General features: G+C 33.9%; 1 protein-coding gene across 5 annotated transcripts in view; it reads right to left on the reverse strand.

The window, feature by feature from the left end:
• Positions 1-27,917, reverse strand: part of ROBO1 (roundabout guidance receptor 1) — a 1,191,004-nt gene that overhangs the window by 990,098 nt on the left and 172,989 nt on the right. The gene's annotated exons all lie outside the window — the stretch shown is intronic.

The raw sequence follows: 27,917 nt of genomic DNA on the forward strand, positions 1-27,917 counted from the left end.
TCTCATGTGTCTTTTATGAAGTGAAAAATTACAAAGAAAAGACAAATCGTTTGTTATCACCTGGACTTAAACCGACAAATATTAGCCTATGATCTAAGTTGCCAGGCAAGAAACAATTCTTAACAATTACTATGAACTATATATACATTCCCTGTCTCTGCTTTGGGTTTCCAGATTCTTTCAACATTTATTAGCAATTATTTTTTCCCTGTTTTTTCTCCCCCAATTGATATTTGACTAATGCCAGCCCTTTTGTGATAAAGCAGGATTTTTCATCTAGTCAATCTGATTTTTTTTGGAGGTGGGAGGTGACTGTTAGACTTTACCCTGTGGCTCTAGTCCTCTTGCCAGAGTTTGTAAGATTTCTTCACCAGGAAAGGAAACTATGTTCTCCCCATCCATTTCTTGACTTGGACTCTTAATTTCTCCTGAGCCTTTCCACTAAAATACTATCTTATAGGAAGTAAAACATGACCCTTGCTCCCAAGAAGTTTTGAACATGATTGCAGCTAACAGTACTGTATCATATACTTCAAAGTTGCTAAGAGACTAATTCTGAAATGTTCCAGCCACACACAAAAAAAGGTAATTGGTGATATGATGGAGATGTTGGCTAATGCTAGGGTAGTAATTCAATAGATAGATAGATAGATAAATTTCAATATTTATTTCAATAGATATCTATTTCAATAGATAAATGTATCACATCAACATTTTTATACCATAAACTTACACGTTGTTATATGTCAATTATCTCTCAATGGAAAAAAGAAAGGAAAGCAGGTTGAGAGCAGATAAACCAATTTCAAAGTATTAAAGGGAAGTACTTAGCAGTGTGGGCCTCCTAAAGGAGGGATAAGGTTGGAAGGTGTCTGAGCTGAGTCCTCTAACACTGGAGGCAAGGGCAAGGTTTTCTGGGCATAGTGGTAGCAGAGGGGAAGCCTAGCAGTAGGAACCATAAAATGGGAGTTGAGGGCTTTCCTTAATGTAGTGTGGCTGGAACTTGGATTAAAGGAAAGTGTGGGTGAGGGCGTAGATTTAAACATGGATATGATCATAAAGGAAATTGGACGCCATGCTACGGATTGTGAATTTTATCATGAAGGTTCTGGGAAGCCATTAGGTATTTTTAAAGGGGAAGTCACTTTGTTAGATTTATAGCTTTAGAACACTACCCATGACATCACTGGAAAATAAGTTGATGTTAAACAAGACAGGTGGTGGGTTGTTGCAAATTCCAAATAAAAAATGATGAAAGAATAAAGCAAACGAATGTCACTGTGGATGCAGAGCATAGAGAGAGAACCATTATGTTCCACAGTCGCTAGAGGAAGATGGCAATGAGAACACATAATACAAATGGCTGTGTTTAGAAGAATTCTTCTTGTCTAGTAGACATAAAATGCCCGAGGTGAGAGGGAAGGAGTAGACGAGAGAGAGAGCACTAGGACGATTCTTATCATCTTAGACTTCTTGATCTCCTGAGGACAAATGTCATTTCTAGATGATTAGAATTAATAACCCCTAGGTGACAACTGGCTTTACTTCTTAAGTTCCCAATCTAAAGCTTTGTACATGTGGCCTCCATAGATAAACTCAGCAATTAATCTTTATCCCTTGATATATGGCTGTCTCTTGTCAGGAGGTTCAACAGCGAAGGTCAGAGGCCAAGATATTCTATCTGAATATCGTCTATGAACTGTGTCATGCACTATTGTCACAAGATACCACTTAACCACACGTGAAACCTACTTTGGCCACTCGGTTTTTCCTAAAATCATTCCCATCTTGAATACGGCAAACATTCCCCATATGCACATATATGCACACACATGCACAAAAAGAAAAAGTAAAAAAAAGAAAGAAAGAATATAGCAGAAAACACAAATAATAGTCACTATTATTTCTTTCTATATGTCATTTAAAAATCATTCAGCAAAGAATATTATAACAGTCTCTATCCTGATGCTCAAGTGAAGTTTAAGTTGAAAAATGTCCAAGACAGCAAAGTTAAGAATAGACAGGATGTTTCCCTGAGTTCAGAGATGCATATACTCAAACAATGTTCAGTTTAAACAAGAATAAGAGGAACCAAGTTATTCAATCAAAACAACAACATTGAGCATAGGGTTCAATGCACAGCCTTTATATAGTGTAATGTACATAGTATTACTAAAATGGTTAACGGCCCCAAGTATGTCTCACTCTTTTTTCAGAAAATGTGATAAACACCTCCAGATTTTCACCAAAGTTTTCATACTCACACAAGCCTTCATTTCTAAAAGGAGACCAAACAAATAATAAAGCCTCCAGTGGATTTGGCTCTCCTCATGTTCCCCAAATGGCTTGCTTTTATACAAATATATGAAGCCGTTTGGTGACAAAATGAAAAGACTTTGACATATCTGAAGAAGTTCAGTTTAAAAATAACAAGGTTATAAAAGTATTCGAGATTACATTCCCAGTATCCAATTTATTTCATCAGAATGTGGTGTCTGGGGTTTCTGACACTTCCCTCCGGGAGTACCTATCTGGCTGGCGGGAACTTTGGTGACGTTGCCCGAGTGTGCTCCTCTGTGAGGAAAAACACTGTGACTGGGCATTTTATATTCTTTTCCTTTTTGGTATCACTTGTTTTGTTCTACTGTAACTTCCCTCTACTTGCAGTACAGAAACCTGATCTGGAAAAGTATAAAATAAGTAAAATAAAGTTAGCACCCTAAAAATTCTGTACATGAATAGATGGTGCTTTCTAGTGCAAATGGGCAAACCTCAACTGTAAGTAGTGTGATGTGATGAGAAAAACCTCCAAAGAGCAAGTCCATTTATTCAGGTCTATTGCTCTGCTTTGTCTTCAGTGTTTACTGCTTATATCTTTGTTACTAGTCATTTATTCTTCTGGCATTGAAGGGTCATTTTGGTGATAAGTGTGCCCATGCCACATGGTTTTTTAGTATCTTCAATCCAAAAAAAAAAAAAAAAAAGCTATGTTTGGCATAGGCTCCAAATATAATGCAAATTAACGAACAGTGGAGAAAAATAGCAGTAGCCATCAGTAATAATCTGTTAAAATACCCAATAAGAAGAAAATTGTTTACAGTTTCAAGCTTGTTGATGAAAATGAAAAGATTTATTGCAGAATGTGAAATCATTTTGTTCATCTTATAAAATCACTTAAATTTCATATACTCCATGGTAGATCAGGCAGCTGAATTTATACCATTTTAGGTAAAACCTTCTCACATCACAGTAAAACATGGGAGGTAAGCTTTCATTTAATTTTTTTTTTGTGAAAAACTAGAACTTAAATTGATTTAGTAAACTCTGTTATTCTTTCTTGCTATATATGGTAGTTGGAATATTAAGATTTTAGTTACAAAATGCATAACAAGTGAAATTAAGTTTATTTTGATGTAATATTTTAAAATTTATAGAATAAATTCTGTAAATTTATTCTGTAATAGAGATCTTAGGAAGTTAATATTGAATTTCAAAATCAAAACTATATAGTAGTATGTCAATCTATACATAGATGGTGAAATAGAAAAAATAATGAATGGTAGAGAAGAGTTTGCAAAGACTACAATTCTCTAGGAAACACACTTGGTTAAATGGAATATTGTTGTAATATGTAATTAGAACTTTTAGGTTGAAAAGGATAAAGTAAATTGAAAATGCTATATTTTTTCTCATATTTATTCATGTATGAAAGAATACTTCTAGTAGAACTCTGAGGCTTTCATGGCAAAATGGTTTTGCCAAATTTCCATTTACTACCAAACCGTATAGGCTTTCCATGATGCAACCCAGAGCATACGGACTTTCAGTACGCAGCCTGGTTCACTGCACAGTATGATCCTGTACCTATTTCAGGAAACAGTAATCATATGTCATTCTGTGATCTACTGCTGTGTTCTGCTACTGGTTTCATAAATAAAATTGAGAGGTCATTTCCACCATAAATTTCTGTTGGTCAGAAATTTTCAGTCAAAGGAAAGTATGTAATGCAGTATGGAAGGCTGAAGTCAAACATCAATTTATCACCAAGGTGATCTTCTATATATTTAATGGTGGCCAATTTAACTGCAAAGTGGCAAAGATTCCATCAAAATATTTTCTGTTATAATTCTGTGAATTGATAATACATGCTTTTAGAGGACGCACATGAAGGTGCCTTTGCAGGAAAGTTCTACATCTTTTTTTGGAAAGAAATGTGCTGCTTTGTAGAAGAAAGCTAATTCATGAAAAGTATGCTGTTGTAGATTTTGATGACACTGACAAACTAGTAAGCTATCTGAAAATTTCTTTTGTTTAAACTTTCCAATTAGAGAAATTTATCAGGTTGCATGGGTGGCTCAGTGGGTTAAGCCTCTGCCTTCAGCTTGGGTCATGATCCCAGGGTCCTGGAATAGAACCCCGCATCGGGCTCTCTGCTCAGCAGGGAGCCTGCTTCCTCCTCTCTCTCTGCCTGCCTCTCTGCCTACTTGTGATCTCTGTCTGTCAAATAAATAAATAAAATCTTTAAAAAAAGAGAAATTTATCAAGTGATATTAGCTTTGGATATAGAAAAAGAATGTCTCGAAAATGTGCCCAGTTGCAAGTAAAGCCTATGGGATACTATTCATATGTTTACAAATTTTCTCCAAGTGTTTGAATGAACTTTTAGTAATGGTGAATAAGTAAAGTAAATTGTTAGCACACAAATTTGAATTCAAGTTGCTAAAAAGAATAATCAAGCGTATATAAACTTATTTAAGCTTCATAGCATTTATTTTTATATGAATAGTCATCAAAACTAATGCTTATAGATAAATGTGAACTTTAATTATGAAGATGGCATCAAATAGAAAAAAACTTAATTGGATTAATTAGTTAATAGAATACCATCTGCATTTTAGAGGGCCATAATAAAAATACATAACTTAATGAGGTTAGTTCATTCAACTTAGATCATAATGTTATCCACTCTGACTTAAGTCTGATGAAGTACAAAATACAACATATCTCATAGTAAACCTTAACAACTCTACGTTTGGAAAAACATTTTTAACAAATAAAGAGGAAAGCAGAAGAAATTATAATTTATATTAGTTTCTAAGTTTGTCTTTATCCATTTTACTAATAAAACTAACCTAGTAAATACAGTTGTCATATATGGATTTAATAGAAGTAATAATACAACAAAAACTGTTTCATTTAAACAGATTGGCAATGCTCTGCAAAGTCTCTACTATAAAACACCATCATCAAAAGAGGAACCATTTAATCTTGACATAAACAAATATTTAGATGGCACAAAACCAAGAAGAGGATATTGCAGTTATATTTAGGACCCAGCTGTTTTATCATGAAGATTTTAAAAGACAATGATACAAACTCATTCAGGTGTGTTTAAAAAAAGAAAATAACATAGACAAACAGACCAGTGGAACATAATAGAGAGCCCTGATATGGACCCTCAACTCTATGGTCAAATGATCTTTGACAAAGCAGGAAAAAATATCTAACGGAAAAAAGACAGTCTCTTCAATAAATGGTGCTGGGAAAATTGGACAACTATATACAGAAGAATGAAACTCAACCATTCTCTTACACCATACACAAAGATAATGGATGAAAGACCTCAACATGAGGCAGGAATCCATCAAAATCCTGGAGGCAAAATAGGCAGTAACCTCTTTGACATGGACCACAGCAACTTCTTTCAAGACATGTCTCCAAAGGCAAAGGAAACAAAAGTGAAACAAACTTTTGGGAGTTCAACAAGATCAAAAGCTTCTGCACAGTTAAGGAAAACAGTCAACAAAACAAAGAGGCATCCCATGGAATGGGAGAAGATGTTCACAAACAACACTACAAAGAGCTGATATCCAAGATCTATAAAGAACTTTTCAAACTCAACACCCAAAAAACAAATAATCAAGTCAAAAAATGAGCAGCAGATGTGAGCAGACACTTCTCCAAAGAAGACATACAAATGGCTAACAGACACATGCAAAAGTGTTTGTCATCATTAATCATCAGGGAAATTCAAATCAAAACCACCTTAAGATACCACCTTAAGATACCACCTAAGATACCACCTTACCCCAGTTGGAATAGCAAAAATTAACAGGGCAAGAAACAACAAATGTTGGAAAAGATATGGATAAAGAGGAACCCTCTTATACTGTTGGTGGGAATGCAAGATGGGGCAGCCACTTTGGAAAACAGTATGGAGATTCCTTAAGAAATTAAAAACAGAGCTACCCTATGACCTGGCAATTGCACTACATCTGGGTAGTGCAGATGTAGTGAAAAGAAGGGCCATATGCACCCCAATGTTCATAGCAGCAATGTCCACAACCACCAAACTGTGGAAAGAGCCAAGATGTGCTTTAACAGATGTATGGGTAAAGAAGATGTGGTTCATATATACAATGGAATATTACTCAGCCATCAGAAAGGATGAATACCCAACTTTTACGTCCACATGGATGGGACTGGAGGAGATTATGCTGAAGTAAGTCAAGCACATAAAGTCAATTATCACATTGTTTCACTTACTTGTAGAACATAAGGAATAGCATGGAGGACATTAGGAGAAGGGAAGGAAAAATAAAGGGGGGGTGGTCTCAGAGGGGTTGACGAACCATGAGAAACTGTGGACTCCCAGAAACAAACTGAAGGTTTTAGAGGGGCAGTGGGTGAGGAGATGGGCTTGCCTGGTAGTGGGGATTAAGGAGGGCATGTATTGCATGGAGCACTGGGTGTTAATATGTAAACAATGAATCTTGGGAACATTACATCAAAAACTAATGACGTACTCTATGGTGACTAACATAACAATAAAAAATAATTTTTTAAAAAGAAAAGAAAACAGTGATATGCACAACTTACTAGGGCCCTCTAAAATGACTCAGTGGAAACTGAAATATATTGTTTTGTGTCTATTCATACCTGGCCAATACACACATATCTTATTAACTTTTCCTACTACCCAAAATATTCCAGCCAATACTGTCACTCATATATTTTCTTATCACTAATTTGTAAGATCTGAATATTGAAAGGAAATTAACTGTGTCTATATGATATTTCCTGCAAACACAAGCATCATTGAATGATATGATAAATGATGATAAAGTGGCATTTTTGCCATTTTAAAATGTATTGACCAACTACAATGATTATTTTGTCCTGCCTTGATTTAAATTCTTTTCAGTAAGTCCATGAATTATTATAGCTTCTTTTTTTAAAAAAATATTTTGTTTATTCATTTGACAGACAGAGATCACAAGAAGGCAGAGAAACAGGCAGGGGAGGCGGGAAGCAGGCTCCCTGCTGAGCAGAGAGCCCAATGTGGGCTTGATCCCAGGACCCTGAGATCATGACCTGAGCCAAAGGCATAGACTTAACCCACTGAGCCACCCATACCCCTCATTTTAACTTCTTGAGGAACTGGGGTAAAGACACTTGTTATACTTCCCCCCAATATATTCCATTCAGGATTTTCAAATTAAGAAATTGACCAAATATTTCTTCCTTGAATATTATGTTTTTTATCCATACCACTCTGTTTAAATATATTTTAAGAATTAAGTGGTCTATGACTTCTGTCACAACGAATACAAATATAGTAGTCTTTGGTAAATAAAGTCTGGTGCAGCGAACATAGGCTCATTGCTTGTTGTGAAGCATCAAAAATCCCACAACAATACCATCTCTATACACGCACTTTGGAAAGCAGACAGATAAACTTAGATATTTTTGTTACTGTTTCAAAAAGGAAACTAGCAAAATTATAGTTAAATAATACAATTTGTAAATAATTTATGCATTAAAAATCAATGCAAATATAAATCCTTTTCTGGGAAACACTGGTTGTCAATCACCAAAGTAGAGGCCAACTAGATAGTACACTTAGGAAGGGGCAAAAGGAAAATTGATTTGAATGTCTTAATGGACCATGACCGAATCATCTCTCTCCATGTTCAAGTATTCAAAAATTAGAAGCTGAAAAAGTTGAATTTGGTGATTGTTGATGCCTGAACTTCAATTTCAGCCTTGACTAATCCATAAAGTTTTTTCCCTTCTATTTTCTACATGGAAAAAGAAAAGCAGACTGACTGAATAATTTTTTCTAATCTTGACTCTTGTTTTCTGTCTCTCATCAATATGGGGTTCATGAATCAACTTTAGGGCATCTCTCATCTTCCTAAAATTATATGCAAAATTTTATATGTTTATGCCTGCCTGCCTTTTGTTCTGGGAGGAAAACAAACAAACAACCATAGTTTCTAAAATTTTAGCAGAATCACCTTCTGCCCAAAAGCCTAAATCCTTTTTGGTGGAAATTTCTTTCTATGTCACAGTGCAAAATAAAATCTAAATAGTCCCAAATAGGAAATTATTTTTTAAGTAAAATTGTTATTAATATATTACATTACCATTATTTTATACTCTAAGTTTTAAAAACAGAAAATCCAGCTACATCTCAGAAAAGGAGTTCACAATGTACTTATATTTTTGTTACACTTTTATTTTAGGTAATATATTTAACTCAGCTCTGTGGACAATATAACACATGAAGGGAAGACAGATGGACTACATGCTTACCTATAAACTCTTTCAGAAGAATGTAGTACCACATTTTAAATTTGTACTCAGTAGGTTTGTGTTTGCTGATTCAAACTCTTTCCTTCCTCAGTAAAGAGGGTACACCCTCAACACTTCCCTAGATGCGCGCACACATACACACACACACACGCACATACACACACACCCCATTATTTTGAAAGAAGAAATGCATGTTGGGTCAGTTGGGCAAACTTTTGGTCATGAATTTTAATCACACAGTTTAATTTGCTTGGACTATTTGTTCAACCAAAGCCCCCCAAACCTTTAAACATATTGATTTCCTTTGCTGACAATTTATTTAAGGTACATTTCCTCAAAGGAATGAAACTAATGCTGAGCCAAAAGCATTTTTATTAAAACTAGGGACAACATAAATTGAGAAAGGTTGAAACTCAAGCTAGAAAATACCAAAAGCAATATTAATCGCTTTTAATATTTATGCTGACAAAGTGATTAAACCATTAAAATTCTCATAGGGTAATAATTCAATCTACACGATCATCTTCAGTCATATTTTTTCCTCTATTTAAAATTATCTTCTTAATTATCCACAGTGAATTCACAGTTGCTGTATAAACACTTAAGTCATTTAAATGTACATGTTTCAATGTTTATAGGTATAATATTTTGCCCCATGCTGAACACATTAATAAGCCAGGTCAGTTAAAAAGGAAATATGTCAATGCAATCAATGAGAGAACTAATAAATATTAATAGGACCAAACACACTCCCCTGAATGATTTTATGGGATAGATGCTTCCTGAAGTTTTGGCTCACCAGATTTCCCTGAGGTACGCTGAAAGCTAAGGAAGCAGGCAAAAATGATGGCAAGCACACACCTGAACAGCCTAACCGCCTAAGTAGATCCGGTATTTAAACAGATGAGCAATTCCCTATTACCTCCAGGAAACTGAATTACTGAAGTGTGTGTGTGTGCACACACACCAGTGGGAGTGAAACTGATTGAAAATTACAGATAATAGGATTAGGATCATAATAAAAACTATTCTCTATTGCAGTTATTTTTAAGTCCATACTTAGTTTCCCAAGAGAAAAAGTTTCCATTTTTCGACCCGAATCACGATGCTAACAAACTGTGGGTTACTAGAAGCACTCATGTTGTCAAATATTGATTGTCATAACACGCCTCCAAAAAGCAAATGTTGAAACTGACTGCCGATCGAAGCATGGACAAGAGAAGGTGACTAAGAGAGATCAGAGCGTCTGCATATAAAACTAAAGAAAAACAATGGAAGAAATCTCACAAAAGTATATTCATATATGAAAATGATTTTTTTAAAAACCCATAAAAATGTGATAGTAAGAAAGCAAATGTGCATAGCATTTGCATCACACATTGTTCCTGATTAGGGAAGTATGATTATATGACTACAGTAAAATAATTATAGTCAGAATCAACAGCTGTATTTTATATTAGCTTATAATATTACTTAATATTAATTACTAGAAACAGCTTATGCCTTGGATTCTGAAATTGCACTAGTAATTACTTAATTCACACTGCCCTTTGAAAATAGAATAAAGAGATTCATCCTTAGAATAATTTGAATCAAAGGAAAATTCAGATCCGATTATTGCCTTGGAAGACCAAAATGAGTTACTTCTCTGGCCTTGCATATAGGGCTACCTGAGTGATAACTGCCAGTGGCATTTTTGGCTATAAATTAAAGAGGGTTGTAATAGTGCCGAAATAAAATCATTCAAGCAGAGTCTTGTTTCACAAACAGTACCAGAAGCTGAGGAGTCCTATCACACGTGTGTTATTGTTATGTCTGCGGTGCTGGGCGATAACGATTTTGACTGTAATTCATGGTGTGTTTTAGGATGTAGAAGCAATAAAATATTGATCATCAGCATGTTCAGCCATTATTCAGAAGATTAGATCAATTTATGAGAAGCAATAACTTGTATACGAGTGACCTTCCAAAGGCTGGAAGTAATTCCAGGGTAAACCCATTGCATATCTAGGGCTCCAGATGAAAACCTAAGTTACTAAAAGTCAGATGTTCAAATAAAATATAGTTTTGAGTTCAAATCATGTAATAAGTTTTGAGGGCCATTACTCCATAAATATTATATTAAATATATTGCCAGTTTTTGATAGTACATAGGAAGTTAAAAATTTGTAGAATTTTTTTGAAGATAAGCACCTTTTTAAGTTCAAAGGCAAAAACAAAAGTAACAGTCAAGATTTAAACACACCATTCAGTGTGATTCAGATTCAACTTATAAACTTATAAAGGAAAACAGTTTTCTAAAAACACAAAAATTAAGGAAACAGTTGATTAAAAATATATTACTATTTCTTCATTTGTGAAAAATAAAAAGGACAACATTTAAGTTTTGGAATATAAAGTGATATAAATGTTCCCTATGTGTTTTGATTCAACATAAACTTCAGCTTAAAATTGGGGCATTAGGCACTTGCTATCTTAAATTATAATTAATACACAGGCCTATGTAATATATGATCAGGGGATTAACCCTCAGGGGAGGAAGTCTAGATATCTACAGATGGACAATTCATTGAAAATTCTGAAAAATTACAGAGAGCATTTTTCTAGGCTTTCTAAACATAACGTACTTTTATGAGTCTTTGTATTACTACCAGAGACTAAATGTCTCAATACAAGTTTGCAAATCAAAGAAAAAAAATTAGGTGGAATAGAAGAAACACATTTTAACATGGAAGTAAAATTATAAAATAAAACATTCTACTCTCATTTAAAAGTCATTCTTAAAGAAAGAAAAATAAACTACAAAATTGTTAATACCACATGTTAAACATTAAAAATCTTTATTAAAAGAAATAAGGTGATACCTCAAAAAGATTAAATATGCAATAATCAGTGAAAAATCTTATTGTTTGTCAATATGTGCATTTATAAATATAACACAACCCTTTTCTGATTAGATGAAACAACTTAATTTGATGAATATAATTATAAATAATGATGTAAATATTCATGACATATAATTCTAGGAGTGTTAAGTTATAGCTATATGATACATGTGTCAACATCGCTATGGCTGAACTAAAAAGACTAAGAAAATATATGATTAGGTAATGAAAATGTATCTGATGAAAATGTATTACCCATGTGTAAAGTTTTAGTTAAACCTATGCTAATCTTATTTTTATTATTTATTTATTTATTTATTTATTTATTTTAAAGATTTTATGTATTTATTTGACAGACATCACAAGTAGATGGAGAGGCAGGCAGAGAGAGAGAGGGAAGCAGGCTCCCCGCTGAGCAGAGAGCCCGATGCGGGACTCGATCCCAGGACCCTGAGATCATGACCTGAGCCGAAGGCAGCGGCTTAACCCACTGAGCCACCCAGGCGCCCCTAATCTTATTTTTAAAGCTAAGTTATGACATGGCTTCAAAACGAAAATCTTTGATTTATATCAAATGATAAAATGCAATTTAAGTCAATCAGTATTTATACTATGCGTATATGATATACTCAGTTATAATACCCATTGTCAAGCTAAAGAAGTAACAAAGTGGTTGCCTAACCAACTGAGCCACCCAGGCACCCTGGTCTTTCAACTTTTCTAATCTACTATGTAGAACTTTTCCTATCCTGTCTGTAATTATATGTATCAAACAAGATTGGGAAGATCTTGTCTGACATACAGTGAGGTGGCAGAATGGACTGACATGGTCTGAGCACTATCATTCTGGGTTTTGGAGTCAGATAATTCAAGGTGGGTTCAAATTCTGGCCCTGTTAAAGTTAAATTGGAAATAATAATTCTTTTTTTCACAATGATTTTTCAAAGATTAAATGAGACCAGTGCAGAAAAAAACAGTGAGTGCTCAGTGAATGCTATCCATTGATGATAAGTATATTATTTCTTACCCAGAAGTTAAAGACACAGTAAACTAGATATATTATAGTCTTTAATTATATTTATTATTATTAATTATTAAAATTTGTTTCCAAAATCTGTCCTCAATTACTAACAGCTAAACATTGTAACAGTGAAGATAGATTGTTCATGCAAATATTCCTATGCAAAAATTCCACAGTTGTCTTTTAAATTATAAATGTGAAATTATCAATAGTGAAAAGAACATGAAAAATTACCAATACAATCAGCTTTAGCTTTCAGCTTCCATTTAAGAGATCTTATTTCTGTAGACCTCTGAAATAATCTGTTACCTCAGTAAAAATACCTCAATAAATAATTGTCAAAATACTTCTTTTCCTCCATCAAAAACTTAAGATATAATAATTAAACAGATATCTTACAGCAAATTCTTCTGAATAAAGACCAGATGAAGAGCAATATGTTGTCCAAATATGCTATGAAATTTGACTGTGTTTACTCAACTTAGAGTGGAAAAAAATACATGTATAATAATATAATACATACATAATAGATATATAGTATAATAAAATACATAATATATGCTACAATTACATGTTTTTTCATATACTATTATATATATTTATAGTCTTTTATATATATACAATATGCAGAAAGACTAAGCATGAAATGGACAATCCAAGGAAACATGAGATCCATGAATGCTTATTTCCATGGAGTCGACAAATTCTATGTTCCAAAAGAAGTATATAATAGATTAGCATTTTTAATTTTCTTTCTTTTCTTTTTTTTTTCTTTTTTTGGGGAAGGGTGGTTATATTGAATCAGATCTCATAAATTTTATTATTATAGGATTTGACTTCTCATGTAATATGGTACATTCACATAAAATAATGACAGATTTCTGACAGTGTCAGATATTTCTAAGTCAATGTTTCATGATTTTAAAACAGAATTTTCTATATTTTAACTGAATTGATCACACTGATTCTATGATTCTAATTTTCCAGTTGATTCATGCATTTAGAAACATCTTTGTTTCTTCATGTTACTGTTTTCATGTTTTTTTCCCACTAAACCTTTTCTTCAGCATCTATTGAAATTTGATAGCTCTAGTAATTTTAGCGAATTATTCTAATTCTTAATCATCTCTTTAAATTTCTATTTTCTTCCTTTTTTGTGTGGTCATTCAATTAAAGCATGCTATGAATTTATTATCTAATTCTTATCACTAATAGCATCATAAAAATTCAATTAAGTCAGTGGCAATTCTATTTATCAAATAATTATTGTAGTCACCTTCACTTTTGTCTTTATTATGTACTCAATCAATTAGACTGATTGAGAGCCTCTAATACCATGTTTTGTTCCTTTTTGTTAATATTTTAGTTGAAATTGATGGATCTGTGACATTTATATCACATCACCCCACCCTGGTCTATCACATAATAAATTTAACTGAAAAACATGCCACTTTTGAAAAATTATAATTATCCAACTGTTGAAATAAAAGTCTATTATGATATATCCCAACAGTGAGTCAAGTTTTATTTCCGTAATTGAACTCCAAAAGTCACAATAGATTCAACACAAACATACACAGGTACACACAGATAAACATACAAGGTAAAACTGAAAACTTACTTCCTACTAGACAACAAATGACTAAATCTTTCCTTGGCCAATTCTAGTCAATATTTCAATGTCTTGTTGTATGCTTCTACAGTTTCTTTAGACTAGTGATTTTCAAACATTTTCTGTGATCAGCAGATAATTTGTCTTTGTGTTTTTTTTAAATGAAGAAATAAAGAAGAAATAAATAGCATATGCCTATAGCTTAATTGTTGCAAAGTACTTCACTAAAACAAAAAAAAGACAAAACAAAAATATGAAAGCCCTTCTATCACCAAGATACCTCAGAAAATAAGGGTCAACTTGCGGACGTCCTTCTGTTTGCCTTCAAAAACTTAAATTTTGGATGACATAATTGAAAGCTTTAAAATATTTATCATACTAAACAATCTAATAATAATTGTAATGAAATCAACCATGGTAGTCTCAAAACATGTCACAGTGTCTACTCAAAGCATTCACAATGCTCATGTTTCCCTTGTTTGCCCTGAAGCATTATGTCATTGAGTAGAACTGCCTAACAGTTGTGACTAAACATTCTTATATATTGAAAAGGCAAATTGTAATATGTTCTGTTAGATTTGCCTTCTTTTCTTTGATTGAGGATAGAGTCAAGTTATGTCACATCTATTTTTCATAGCAAATCAGAACTTTTCTACATGGCTTATTATTTTCTCTCCACCAAATACTGTGACTTTACACATTAAACAGTCTGTTGGGACTTATGAAGGGGGGAGGGTTCAGGGCACTGCATAAAATCTACTATTCTGAAGAAAAGTAACTAATTATTCTCACATCCAAAACTCCACAATAAAACCCGCCACTTTTATGTCATGTTGTTTTCTCAGTCCTCCATTAATCAGGAGCAAGTCTCCCTTCCAAATACTCTTGGTTTCTTCAGTCACTGACATCACTGTCAGGGCTCAAAACTGCTTGATAATCTTTCGCTCGTCTACCTACTTCCTGTTCCCTTCATAGTTCTAAAAACTTGATAGCAATACTTTAAAAAAAAAAAAAGATTTTATTTATTTATTTATTTGAGAGAGAGAAAGAGAGCATGAGTAGAGGGAGCGGTAGGCAGAGGGGCGAAGCAGACTCCTGCTGAGCCTGGAGCCCAACACGGGGCTGGATCCCGGCATCTCAAAATCATGAGATCATGACCTGAGCCAAAGTCGCATGCTTAATCCACTGAGCCACGCACAGACCTATTTCTCCTACCTATTTTTTAGATAATAGTAGCTGCTGTTTACTGGGTGCTTTCCATAAATGAGGCACTGTACTAGATATTTACAGTCTTTCTGTAATGTTCACAACCACAAGGTATCAACTTCTTTAAACAACCTAGCAAAGCAAACATACCAAAAGATCTAATTGCACGTTTCCCCATGTCCACACATTCCATACAGAATCCAAGTAATTCTGACACGAATTTGATTTATATATTCCAGCATGTTTACTATAAATAAAGCAGTCTGGTAAAAATGGCTGATTCCTATACTTTTTTTTTTTTGACAGAGATCACAAGTAGGCAGAGGCAGGCAGAGAGAGAGGAAGGGAAGCAGGCTCCCTGCTGAGAACGGAGCCCGATGTGGGACTTGATCCCAGGACCCTGGGATCACGACCTGAGCCGAAGGCAGAGGCTTTAACCCACTGAGCCACCCAGGCGCCCCTCCTATACTTATTTAATAAAAGCTCCATTCATAAAAATGAAATATCAGAAATAGCTCATCTTTGAAGAGATAGCATGACACAGAGAGACAGAGAGAGAGATTAACTCTAAATCTTATGGTTCAAACTTGAATAAACCACCTACATTACAATCATTAAAAATCAACTCCCAGTCCTCCCCAGACTGTGTGGCATTCTTCTGTGTGTACGTACAGCATATGAGACACTTGACCCACATGCATGTCTTCCATCCAAATAACACCCCTGAATTGGTCCTCTTATCCCCACTACACTATTGGTTTCTTAAACAACTGGTGTTTCTTTTTGCAGAAATTGTCTCTGGTCTTCCTCTTCAATTTTAATTTTATTTGTCCTGTTTTCAGCTATAGTTAATATTTTTAGATGCCAAAATTGGTTTTGTGATTAGACAATCATTTCCATATCATGCTAAGGAAACAATAGGTTTTATTGTTAATAGTGACAAAAATATCATTAGTACCCTTTTCACATTTGATTCTGATTTCATACATCGGTGCCACAGAATATATTCTTTCCAATAGCATCTCTTTACACTGAAGACTTAGAAGGGGACTATTATTCTACATATTTTAAGTGTCTTATGTAAATGAGGATGATGTCATATATTTAAAAGTTCTTAGAAGAAAAGCTTAGTGACCTTGGTTTTGGTAATGAGCTTTTAGATACACCATCAGAAATATAAGCCAACATTTTAGTGAAAGGTTCTATTTACCATACATTGTTCCATCCAACACACTAAGTAATCACACAAATAAAAGATGTTTATAAATGCTAGTTTTTTGTATAAATTTTTTTGTACAAAAAAAGTAAATTGATATTTCAGTTGAGAATATGTTCATACAACAGTGTTGAGTATACTTTAACAAATTATATGTACAAAAGGTATTTCTAAGAATGGTGATTTTGTATGTGAATAATTAAAGTGTCATTCCAGGAATGACTGGGTTCCCCACATCTTCAAAGGCACACAAATAAAAGATGTTTCTAGGAATAGAGGCTGTCTATATGAAAACAAAGTGTTATTGCAGTGGATAATGGGGTTCAACACAATTGGTGTATTCAATAACCTGGAAAAAACATATGTATAAAAGATGTTTTTAATAATGTTAAATGCAAGGGGTGCCCGGGTGGCTCAGTGGTTTAAGCCTCTGCCTTTGGCTCAGGTCATGATCCCAGGGTCCTGGGATCGAGCCCCGCATCGGGCTCTCTGCTCCACGGGGAGCCTGCTACCTCCTCTCTCTCTGCCTGGCTCTCTGCCTACTTGTGATCTCTGTCTGTCAAATAAATAAATAACATCTTTAAAGAAAAAAAAAGAAATGTTAAATGTGTATGTGAATTACTGCAGTGTTAGTTTATAGAAAGAATCTATTCACCAGTGTGTGATATATGGAAATCACTATGCATGAGCACATGTATAAATGGTGTTTCTAAGGATAATAAAATTGTGTTGTATCAGGAAAAATAAACGTGATCCATAAATAAAAAAGGTTGGATAATGTGGATTTTATTAAAAATTTCTGCCCTCCGAAAGACACTTCTGGAAAATGAGTACATAAGCCACAGACCAGGAGAAAATATTTGAAAAACATGTATACGAGAAAGGATTTATATTCAACATATACAATAAAGCTCAACGAAAATGAAACAAACAACCCAATTAAAAACTAAGTGAAAAATCTGCATAAACACGTCTCTGAAGAAGAGATACAAATATCAAATAAGCATATGAAAATGTGCTCAATGTCATATGTTTCTAGGGAATTGCAAATTAAAACAACAAGGAGAGGGGCGCCTGGGTGGCTCAGTGGGTTAAGTCCTGGGATCGGGTCCCGCATCGGGCTCTCTGCTCTGCAGGGAGCCTGCTTCCTCCTCTCTCTCTCTCTGCCTGCCTCTCTGCCTACTTGTAATCTCTCTCTGTCAAATAAATAAATAAAATCTTTAAAAAAAAAAACAACAAAAAAAAAACAAGGAGATATCAATATACATCTATTAGACGGCTAAAATGCAAAACACTGACAGCACCAAAAGCTAGCAAGAATGGAGAGCAATAGGAACTCTCATTTGTTGCTGGTAGGAAAGCTAAGTGGTATATAAAAAGTTAGGTAGTTTTTTAAAAGGGTGAAACTTAATTCTACCATAAAAGTTCTTGGTTGAAAAAATCTTATAAAACTATAGTTTTGAAAGAATGATGCCAAAAATAAGATCCAATGAAGTAAGTTTCGCTTCACTGACAAATTGATTCAGTGAACATAATAATAACATTAGTTATAGGTTGGTTAAGGAGTACTATTACTTTCTTTTTTTTTTTTTTTAAAGATTTTATTTATTTATTTGACAGAGAGAGATCACAAGCAGGCAGAGAGAGAGGAGGAAGCAGGCTCCCCGCTGAGCAGAGAGCCCGATGCGGGGCTGGATCCCAGGACTCTGAGATCATGACCAGAGCCGAAGGCAGCGGCTTAACACACTGAGCCACCCGGGCGCCCCAGTACTATTACCTTCTAATCAAAACTAATCAATTTTTATTATATCCACCATTCAATTGGTAAATACTTAGCAACTACTCCTTTCTGTACATAATTAACTTTTAGTGTACTTTTGAAAGCAAAGTATTACAAAGTCAGTTCTGATTATTGCATTGGAATTATCTAGAATCTAGCAAACACAGAAAAAGAGCACAGTATTCAGTGAAACTGCTTTTGTCTAGCTAGGAACTTCTGTGTAAAAAGAAAAAAAAGAACAATACAAAAGTGAAATTTTCAAAATGCATTATTAATTTCGGCATTGTGCATACTGGTTAGTAATTTCAGCTATCTTAATGATAGGAAGATCCCAAGTTTCCTGATACAAGATTTCTATAACTGAGAAAGATACTTCTACCAAGAAGAAAAAAAGTTAGCCTTTAAATGGAGATATTTTAATTGTGTTTGTATTCTTACTATATTTCCTTACATTCACCAAGTGTGTGGCTTTAAAATAGTAATCTATTAAGACAAGTTCATACCAGTGAATAGTTATGCCTTTACCTAAAACAGCTTTGAGGACCATGAGGAATGTGTTAGCCTCAATTTCCCTCCATCTATCATATTTCATTGATTCAAAGATACTTCCCCCCATACTCTGACTCTGAATTCTTACAGTTGATGGCACCTCACAATCATTACGAGCCAGACAGCAGTTCTGATGTGATTGTTATTGCCTGTGATGTGATTACTTGGTCATAACTGTTCACACCGCTGACATTTTGACTGAGTTATGTGCATTATGGGGGATACACAAGTTGAGTTTAATTATCATTTAAAATGTCTTCTACAAGTCCACTATAATTGAGCACTGTCAGTAAATATAATTGTTATCTGAAGCTTAGAGGCAAAATTTCAGAAATAGATTTGACATCCCTGATGGAAATGTTTATTGTTGGAGGAATGGTCACAGATCTGTATTTTTTGTGAGGCAAAAATTAAGCTACTGAAGAAAAGAAGATAGCACGGGTCTAGATAGAATATGTCTACTTTCTGAGAAATTTCAAAAAGATTACTTTTACCCACCTAATTAGATGCAAAAGAAACTGTCTGTTCCTCTAGGAGAGATGAAAGAAACTTCAAAGCATTAAGAGGCTGGTCTGATTAATGCATCAGACAAAACTGTCCTTAAGACATCGCTCAAGGCTTAAGCGGTAGTTATATTTTTTTCCTAGCCACACATAATGGCCCATCTTACAATCATGGTCGCCTTACAGTTGGTGACATTCAGTATCTTCAAAGAATGCGAAATCAGCTATAAAACGCTTCTTATTCTGCAACTATTTAAAAAAAGCAATTTTCTCATCATCTTAGAAAATAAAAACCCAAGAAAAGAAAAAATATATGCGCAATGGAAAAAAGATAAGAATTTATTAGAGTCCCAGGTTACAAGGAAATTCTACAATCCAGTAAGCGATGACATGTCACGGACAAGACTGGCAGCACAGGATTCTGGGTACCTACTCTCAGCTTACAGTCAGAGTTATGCCATGCACGTGCCTCTAATTCAATTCCACGTCATGCTGTGGGACTCCACAGAGTAAACATCCAAATAAAAGTGAAAGACCATGTCAATAGAAAAATAAGAAATTATGTATTTCAATAGAATTATTTTCATATATAAGAAATTCAGTCATCTGTATATCTACATTGCCCAAGTACTATCTAATAAGTTAGAGAATCAGTATTGATATGGGTGGGAAAATATTATAATTCTTATCTTTTATGAGGATTCAAACATTAACCTCTATGTCAGCCTCTATGTATTCACCAGACCTATATGAATAATTTATAATAAATATGCATGCTCTCCTATATACACACCTATTTTAAATATGTATTTAAATTTATGTATTTACATACAAGTGTTATATACATGTATATGCATGCACACATAAATATGCATATTATGAAACATTTATGTATATACATATAATGTCATATCTTCTTCCAAAATTGGCACAGTGGATTCTTTTTTGGGGGAAAAGTTCAGTTTTTGTACTTTCAAGGCTCTCACATGTGTTCAGCCTTCCATGTGGAAGTATTTATATATTGTTTCTATTTTAATAGTCCAAAGTACCCATTTTAGTTATCAATTATTTAAACAAAAGAACTAATTTTCACAGCCATTCTCCCATGTGAAAACGTGGGAGAGGCTGGGTCTGTTTATACAACAAAGGGCACAGGCGTGTAGACAGAAGAGATCCGCAAGTGAAGAAAAAGAATAAATGAAGGCTCACTAACTCGAGTGAAGAGTTGAATGAAGTAATGACAGCCTCTCAGGCAAACAGAATTTTTTACAAAAGCCTTTCTCTACCCTCAGGCACAATTACAACAGCTGTACCATAGAGCCTCTATCAGTCATAATCTAGAATAGTGCCTCTTTCTATTAACCAAGCGACAGAGGAGCAAAAATTACTTTCACCGGCCCATATGAGGCACTCTGTTTGCTGCACTGAATTCTGATGGCTTAATTAGGTGGCTCGTGTGGCACATGGGGTTTTGTAAGCCAGGTTCATCGCGAAGACTGTATCATCAAAGCAGAGGAGTCGTGGGCTCTACAGCTAGGTTACAAATCCGGGTTTCTTCATTGAGTGTCTTGTCACTGACTGTGTCTGTCAGTTTGCTTCCATCTACTTAAGCAATTAGATAAAGCCTCACCCTAGTAGATCAAGGATAATAAAGAGCCATGGGATTGAGGACAGCTGGCAATTTCTCTAGTTATGAAGGTCATATCTTCAACTGAGGGATCGCCTCTAGAAAATAAGGAACGTGCTCTATTTTTTTTGAATATTTGTTCTCTTTCAAGTCCTGACATGGAATGCCATGGAATTTCCAATTCTATTTAAGATCCGCAAACACACAAAAACTTAAAAAAAAAAAAAAAAAAAAAAGTCACATCACAATGTCACCGGATTTAATAATCAAAGAATTTAAAAAATGTTTTTGTCAATAAAGGAATATGAAGGAAAATCCTGAAAAACAACTATACTGAGAGAATAAATCATATATACCACATATTTTAACAGCCATTTACGCCACAGTGTGGTTATATTATTTATTTTATGAGTGCTAACTTTAACTTGGTTAATTGTCTAGAAAAATTCAAGCAGTTTTAATATAGATATAAGAGACAATAGCAAATAATATATGTATTCATTCATATATATGCATATGTGTATATATTCATAAATATGTATATGTACATATAGACATTCATATATATGTGTATATATACATGCACACATACATACATGATGGGTGACTCTAAATAGCATTATAGATGACCATTTCGAGCTGAAGTCCACAAAAATCATAATGCAATTAGCAGTTCGAAGACCTGATACAAGTGTACTATTATGCTCATACATTTTTTACTTGATCTTTTAAAATAATTATATATAATAAATCATCTAACAATAAATATGCATTAAACCAAATCATAATGTAGCAGTCTATGTCCACCTAATTTCATTAATGATGCCACCAGTCTCCCTTCCTGCATCACTGAATCTTAGGGTCATTCTTGACTCATCTCCTTCCTTCCTTTTACTTCCTATGTCCCTCTGACTCTATATCATATCAGATATATATCATATCTATATCATATATCCATATATTTTGCAAATCTCTTTTCCTTCTCTGTTGCCTGATCTATACTGAGATTCTGACATTTTTTTCTGTAATCTCTTCCTCTCATTATCTTATTCATTTATCAATAAACATTCAGTGAATAATTTCTATGTACTACTTACACTTTTAGGTATTGATAATACTTTTGAAAACTTCCAAGAGTGTTTTCCTGTATTTTATTATAATGATCATTCATTGTAACTAACAAAGTAGATGAATAATTGATTTTCATTATTTTTGCCTATTACAGAAAGACAATTTTTTATATTTAAAGCTTCTTGGCCTCATATAAAGGATTCCTCAAGATTTGAGTTCAAATCTCTTTTAGATTCATCTCCCAACATCCAGTAATAATGCACTTTTCCTTTCAACCAAACCACATCACAGATCTTATAATCTTCATAGCTCTGTCTCCTGGCATGAGTCTGGGATTTTCTTTCCCACTCACCTCTCTCCAATCAGGTAGAACTTACAAAACTAAAGTACACAGCTCACAGTAGGTGCTTAATAAGTGTTCACTTTCCAATAGATTCTTATTCTGTTTGCCTGCTCTGTGAAATGTTCTATGAGGTCCTCAAATTGTCTCTCTAGGCTCTGAAGGGGATATGGCAAAGACTTTGTCATTTGATCTCATCCTCAATTACATGTCTGTTTTCCTTCAAAGGCATTGGTAATTCGTTATTGTGGTGCTACAACCGGAGAATGCAGATTAGGCTAGTAACACACACTATAGATAATAATAATGTTATTATTAAGGTTATTAAGAACAACTTCCATATACAGAATCCATTCAGGGTCCTGATTTTTTTTTTTAATATTTTATCTTTAATTCAGACACAGCACAAACCAATTCTAGCTTTCTCTCTGAAGTATGAACGGACATAAGGAGGGATTAACTTACTGACCAAGGTAACAAAACTAAAATATGTAGTAGAGATATTATTCAAACACAGACCCATCCAAACCAAAAGTCATCTTTTCTCCACTATGACATTTTCATGTTTTTAATGTTTCCTGAGTAGTCTTCTCTCCCCCTCCTCTCTTTCTCTTTCTTGGTATGGGTAGATTCTTTATTATTTTGGTTAAAATTAAATTACAGAAAGTTAACATTCAGAGAATATGTGGTTTCTTTTATTTTCTGGCTTTCTAGCTTCCTATAAAACTTACAGAAACCTGTGCTACAAAGTCTTACTGTATTTCATTTGTAGTAAATATTTTTTCTAGCTATCACATTTAAGTATAAGTCATGAATTCATATTCTGTCTTTTCATGGTTCTTAAAAGAACTGACTTGCCCACTAGCCACAGTGGCATAGCGTGGGCCAAGAATACAGTTAGGGACCCATGAAAATATTTTAATTTATTTTAAAATCAGGAAAAGAAAATTTACTTTTACAGTCAAAGATTATACTCATGTTAATGGCAACACAAACATTAAAATGTGTTTAATATTCTTTATGGTGGAAGGAACCCATGAAGGCAGAAGTATCTAGGGCTCCCATTAGTTATAAGGCAACACTGGGCTCTTAATCTCTTTTTAGAGAAAATTTGCATAATTGCAATATTACTCTAATTTGGATATAAATTCCCAGACAATTAATGTCTGAAAATACATTTTGTTAAGGCACGGTCAAAATTTAGGAGAAATTGTACTAATTAGGCAAAACTAAATATTTTATAAAGTTTTTTTATATTTTTTAAAATATATTTTATATTATAAAATATAAATATTTTATAAAGCAATTTTTAAAATATATATGTTAATTTTCATTGACCCATTGGTTAATGTCTTTCCTTCAGTGTGAATATTTCTGAAACTCTAAATATTACTATGAGACAAAGATAGCAAGAAACATACATAAAAACAAAGCAAAATAAATCAGCAATGGCCTCAAATCTACGTCCCCAAAATATCTAAAAGAATCATCTTTGAACACTGTGAAAGATGAACACTGTTATTCATCTTTCCTGCGACTCCTTCCTCAGACAGTAAACATTTCTTAATGTATCCAACTATTTATCGACTTAAATTTTGTCCAGAGCCATGTTTCTCAAATTATCTGTGTATTAGAGTGATTTGGGGTGTTTATAAAATTTCAGGTTTTGGGGTTTCAAATCCAGGTTCTCTCTGTTTCAGCCATTTCTGCCATGAGCCCTAGAAAACTTTACTTTTAATGAACATCTAAAGTGTTTCTGAAAAAATAATCTAAGGGAAATACATTAAGAGGCAATTCTAGAGTCCTACAAATTCATCAAGTAGCACATAAAATCATATCACTTTTATTTATTTACTTATTTATTTATATATATATATTTTTTACTTTTGTTTATAGTAATACCTCTTTCAGTGCGTAAAGAGCCAAGTAACCTGTTGAAGGACTTTTAAGTTTAAACGTTATATTCTAATAGAAGAGAATTAACTTTTTAAGTTTGTAAAACTGATTTCTGAATAGTCAATGCAGTTAAAAAAAAAATCAAACAGCCTAGGAACAAGCGATCTCTATAGACTGCAAATAATACGCATTTTCCTTATCACTGCCCATGGCTACTGTGCCGTAGGAACTAATCACAACCACTGGAAAAATCATCCCTACAGATAAAAAACTCTGTAGGCTGTATATATGCAGCATTAGCTAAATAATGCGCTCCACAAGAAATGTCTGAAGATTCTATCACATTTCAGTTTCAGAAGTAGACTTTCTATTTTATGGTTTTACATTACAAAGGAGATTTTTAAACCTGAAATGATCCCTCAAATCTACTCAACAAGCCGTTGGGCATGTGAAAAAGAAAACAAAACACACGCAAATCGATATATATGGGAATTGTAGGTATATGCATTCTTATCGTTTCTAGAATTGTACATGAATTCTTTCTTGAAAATTTATAATTTATCTATAAATGATTCAAACCCAGGTAACACTTAGCTCCTTGCAATTACCGTCCTCTGCGTAAAACAGCAAGATACTGAAGTGGTGGTGGATGGAGAGGTGGGGAGGGTCAGCACTAAATCATTTCAGACAATTTCACACTCAAGCCTTGTTGACATGAGGCAGGGCCAAGGAAATCACCCTGTCAGCACCTGCGTCTTTAATGAAGGAAAATGCTGCTGCACATGCAGAGAAGAGAGAGGGAAAAATAAATCACATTTTAACTCTAAAGTGGGCTGTCGGATTTATTCAAATAGAAATGCAACCTTGTGGGCTCCCCCTCCCCATGGATCTCCATTTAAAATCTCACCATATACACCTAGAATTCAACCTTGTGGTGGGGTGTGTGTGTGTGTGTGTGTGTGTGTGTGTGTTTTCCCACCATAGACGCTCTTCAAATTTTCAGTTGAACCCAGTATACGTGAAATGTATACTTTTAAAACGTATCATTTAACATTTGTCTTTCATTGTCTTCCTGACATCTGTTGCAGTCAGAGGTGGAGGTTTAAGAAGTGAAGATGGGTATCTGTCAGATTCCTTTGTAGGAGAGATTAAATGAAGATGTGGCATAGCCCAGAAAAGACATGCCTCAGGAGATAACCACAGTTGGCTTAAGAGTACTTTCTATGTAAATAAGAGATGAGGTAAAGTGACAGGACAAACCTCTAGCAGAGGTTTTTATTCAGAGGCCGGTTTTCAAAGGCTCTGTAGGCCATGAAGGGCAAGGAGTCTGAATTGTGGGGGGGGCCTAGTCATTCCCAATATCTGCCTCTTAATTACGCCTTTCTCTTAAAACTGATTTATGGTTTTAAACAAGAGCATTTCTTGATTTAAAATGTGTAATTTCTAGGCACCTTCCTGACACACCAACCACTTCTCATAAAATATTGTAAATAAACAAATTGTAAATATGATAAAACACAAGCTGTTTTAAGGCTGCATTATATAGAAAGACATAAGAGAAATTTTTTAAAAAGTGAGCTCAGTAATCCATTAAGCCAAAGGTTATATTCAAATAATATTTTAATATTTAATGACACCAAGTAACCAAGCCACAGCTTTATTGAAAACAGTGGATTATTGTGGTAATAAAATAATCTGCATTATGATAGTTATTTCACATTGGTTTTTGTTTTTTTTTAAATTTTGTGCCCTGAGGCCTCTTGTGCCTATCTACACCTCTGCTAATGACAAGTCATGGAGTTAAGTTCTAGAGACCATATACTTCTTAGTTTTTCAGAAACTTGAGACATTTTCCCATTTATCTGCCTTCTGCAATAAATTTCTGATGAAGGAGAATATTCTTTTCGCAAGGTGAAGAGTGGGAGTAAATCAGGTGAATGAGAAACGGTTTTTTAAAAAAACACTGAAAAACTAACTAAATAAAAAATTAAAAGAAAAATAAAAAGACATTGATATTGATTTTCCCGTCTTTGTTCTCTCTAAACTCCCCTAAACTCACTCCAGGTCCAGATCTCTACAGAACTTAAGAAAGCTAGAACCGCAACAACAAAAGGAATCAGGGCCTCAGTTCATGCTAGGATTAACACCAAGGAGAGGAGAATCTGAGGCTGAGGACTCCTTTAGTAGTTTTGTCATCTCCTTAGCCTGAAACCAATGCTCCTGGGGGGGCGGCAGTTAGAAAAATGACTTCCAGTCCACAGATGTTCCTTTTGAAAAGCTAACAGTATGTTTCTTTTAGCAGGTAAATTACTTTGAAGTAATTCTTGAACTCTGTGGTCCTAAACAAGACAGACATAAAACTTGATGCATCCCCTTTTTGTACTCGTATTTCTTTTTAAGGTGTTGCCTCAAAATGGGCCCTGAGTTACTATCTGTATGACACATTGTTAGCTAACTGATAACTGAGCGATCACCTCTAAAGCCAATCTCCATATTATATGAAGCAATAAATTCATTTAAGTTCTCTCTAGTTATAAAAATGCTTGCTCTAGAAGAGTAACTACAATTTTGAGAAATTTTAGACCTAAATGTTCAAGTTGGTCTTCTTTGAAATGATATAATGTCTTCTTAAATGAAAAGGTAACTTTATATTTCATACATAAACCTTAGTCCCTCCCACCAGACACATTAATGCATGCTTTCCTTCTTCCCGATGTCTAGGTAAAGATGATTCAAACCACATGTAATCATTTTGAAATTTCATTACCTGCTTGATAACTAGATCATGGATTAAATTTGTTGACCTTTAATAGTTATGGGCTGGCCAGTTTAAGGATAATTATACCTAAGCTATAATCTAAATCTGTATGTATCTATAATCATGGTTTTCAAAACATTTTCATACTAATATCCTCCTTACGCTGACAATTTGAAAAATGATGGATTATTTTGTACTTAATTTGCTTTTTCCATATACTTTAAAAATGCAGTTTTTCATATTGCCAGTGTTTGATATTGGTCCATTCACTATTTTAATCATTACTCAAACAGATTTCTGGCAAGGGAAGGGAATATAGAAACAAATTAAAAATAAAAACTTCTAGTAATTTCATTAGTGTATTGAGTACAAAGTAGCTAAATGTACTTTGTTACAAGAGACTAAATTTTCTGTATACTTTCACCCTATGGAAATGTTTTTAACACATATAATTCCATTTGTTTATTCACAACATTTCACCTGATTATCTGCCAGGTCCAAGTATCCGTTTTAACACAGCAAGGGAAAAAAAAAAAGTCAAACTCCTAGATTATTTGAGAATTCTGATTTGTGTGTGGGTACTAATGATAAATTACATATAGTTGCCAAATATTAAAATAAATATAACAGTAAAATAAATAAAACTCAAACCTCAAGTTTTAATTTAATGAAACACCATCTGCCATTCTTTTATGAATAACTTGTCTCAATTCTGATGATAAATTAAACCTATCTAAATTAACTACAATTAATTCCCATAGTTTGATCTAAGGAGACAACTGACATTATATTTTGATTAGCATATCAATACATTTTTCTACTTTCCCATGCCATAGCACTGGGTTTAGTCAATTT

Source organism: Neovison vison, chromosome 6, assembly GCF_020171115.1.
Source record: "Neovison vison isolate M4711 chromosome 6, ASM_NN_V1, whole genome shotgun sequence".
Classification (NCBI taxonomy): domain Eukaryota; kingdom Metazoa; phylum Chordata; class Mammalia; order Carnivora; family Mustelidae; genus Neogale; species Neogale vison.